General features: G+C 34.4%; 1 pseudogene; it reads left to right on the top strand.

The window, feature by feature from the left end:
• Positions 1–2090: 2090 nt before the first annotated feature.
• Positions 2091–3028, top strand: LOC145006788 (F-box protein SKIP19 pseudogene; annotated as a pseudogene).

Raw genomic sequence — 3028 nt, 5'->3', positions numbered from 1 at the left:
TGTGATACTTACATGACGTCCTCCACCCCCGAACGTTTCCGCCGTTCTGGTTTGGGGGTGTGACAACATGTATATGAGTTCCAACGTGAGCATTTGGAGTTCCTTCGTCGAGAAAACGAGGAAGATCGCATGACGAAGGATTTGACTATTCTACAAACTAACGAGGAGAATATGCCACCGAGACAGGCGAAAGTGTTTCGAAAAATGAAGGTGAAGATTGAACGGAGATATTTAGGCGAATGATAGTGTATCGATTTTATGTTTTTGAAATTATTTAGACTATGGTATGTTTTCGGTCAATGTTTTTTTCTTTCTTTGTAATGACGTTTTTATTTTTAAAATGGTATGTTTAATTAAGTATTTAATTTAATAATGTTTTTTATTAATTTATATGTTTTTTAAAAATATTATGACATAAATTAAAAAAAATAAAACAAATTAGAAAAATAGAAATTAAAAACATAAAAAAAAAATTAAAAATAGAAAATGGTAGAAGTTATCACATGTTATTTGGTATTGCCAATTTACACATTGGGTATTATAACCCGAAAAGTGTAACTAGAATGATAAAGTGGACACCCAATAAACTTTAAAAAAATAGTTACCATAGAATAAGTTAGTAAACACTTCTAACAAATGTCTTTATTTTTTTAAATTAAATCCAAACACCCTTCCTGGGTTTTACCAAAAAGTGACCAAACTTTTTTATTAGAGAAATATGATAAATCTAGAATAATTGTCTAATATTTTTTTAAATAAAAATCGATCTACTCTAAGAAATAAAAATTTATTTTATCGCATGTCAATCTCTTATGGGTTTTGACACTTGTCATTTTGTTGTATTTTTTAAATAAATAATATCCACACGTCAATTTCTAAGTTTTTTTTTTCAAATTTTAAAATTAAAAAGCTACAAAATATTTATATTTATATATGTAAAATATTAAATGTAATAAATATGATACTTAATTGAAATAAATATGTTTTTTCTTACTTATTTTAAAAATACTTAATGTTTACATTTTGATATTTAGATTTGTTTTAATTAATTAACTCGTATAATACACGTGTCTCATACCCAATAAATTAATATATAACCGAAAGAGTAATTAAAAGTGGGGCCTCATAGAATGCGATTATATAAGGATAGGATGGTAATTATATAAGTATTTAATGGATATATGTTATCGTTGTAAAAGTTATAACCGTAAGATGCATGGGTATGAGTAGGGATGTGTAAAGGAACCGATCCGGCTGGAACCGATCCGGAAATCAAACTTTGTGGAAAATGGAAACAAAACCGGACCGCCAGTTCTACAGGTTCTGATTCCTACAGGTTTTTGCCGTGTCTTCAATGTTTGAATCGATCCTCGAGAAATAGCAACATACGGTTCTGGTTTTTGCCGGTTATACCGGTTTTTTCCGGTTATTCTAGTTTTTGCCGGTTATACTGATTCCCGATTCCAAAAATCTACAGGAATATCATCATGGTTCCGACTCGACCGGTACCATCGGGTTGTTTCAGCCGGTTCCCCAGTCCATATGTCCATCCTAGGTATGAGCCGAACTCTCCATATTAATTTTTAACCGCATCACATGTCATATCATTTTTATATCACATTCATTTTTGTTAGGAAATTATCAACCCACACCACACCATGTATTTATAGGTTAAAATGATTAAAATAATATATATATATATATATATATATATATATATATATATATATATATATATATATATTAAAGATTGTTATCTTCTCCTCCACTAGAAGTTACTCTATGTGGTCATCTCCACATGTTCCAACGGAACATTAAGAAGGGCAATGTTCCTCGGCATGGAGGGACCATCTCGGCCTCTCCACGCCGTTCTTGACCCATAGCAACCTAAGGATAATTTTTCAAATTTTCTCTAGGGATAAATGAAAGATGTAATTTCTTTTTTCTCAAAGGACTGTATCTGCAGAACACAGAAAAGTCGAAATAACTTTTATCTGGAGAAAATAGAATTTTGGGTAATCCAAACGTCCCGTAATTAGAGATATTAAAAATACATTGGTAAAGTAAAACCATTGTAGCTTATATTTGAAATGGCGTCGACCTCCGCAGCAGACCCGTAGTTAGCAATGGAGGAAACTCTGGATTGGTTGAAAATGCCTCATGAACTGATGGCAAATATCATTCGGAGATTAGATGCTAAAGAGATACTCAACAGTGCACTGAAAGTGTGCACAACATGGTCGATAATTTGCAAGGATCCGGCGATGTGGAGGATCATCGATATGCATGAACCAGGTGAAGCTTGTGACAAGGATTACGATCTTGAGGCGTTGACTAAGCAGGCAATCGATCTAAGCTGTGGGGAGTTGATTGATATCAGTATCCAGGGTTTTGGCACCGGTGATCTCCTTCATTACATTGTGCTACGGTGGCTTCTTCCCCCCTCACGTCGCCATTAATCTTAGTCTTTTAATAATTTTATGTTGCTTTTATATGGCTCTGAATGGTGACTTGTGAACACAGATCAAGTAAACTGAAGAGTTTTTGCCTTAAGAACTGCGATGTCACAGGCGATGAGTTGAGTGACGCAGTCAAAAGGGTACCCATGTTGGAGAAACTTCACCTGTCTTACATCTCTATCGACGCATACGACATCGAAGTTATCGGACAAAATTGCCCTCAACTCAAGTCCTTCATGCTGAACAGCAAAGAGTTCGAACCGCACCCACAAACTGAAAATGACAATGATGCCCTTGCCATCGCAAATAACATGCCTGAGTTACGTCATCTTGATCTTTTTGATAGTGATATCACAAACAATGGACTCAAGGCCATTCTTAATGGCTGCCCTCACCTTGAATCCCTAGATGTTCGTATGTGTTATAACCTTGATCTTGATGGCAGTTTAGGAAAACTTTGCATGGAACAGATCAAAGACCTTAAGTATGCAGATGACTCGGTGGACAACTCTTGGTTTCATTACTGGATGCATGAATATGATGAATCTTACGAAAGTGATAGCGATTAA

The sequence above is a fragment of the Lactuca saligna genome, chromosome 7 (assembly GCF_052625555.1).
Source record: "Lactuca saligna cultivar CGN05327 chromosome 7, ASM5262555v1, whole genome shotgun sequence".
Lineage (NCBI taxonomy): Eukaryota > Viridiplantae > Streptophyta > Magnoliopsida > Asterales > Asteraceae > Lactuca > Lactuca saligna.
This window is presented reverse-complemented; position numbering and strand designations above follow the sequence as displayed.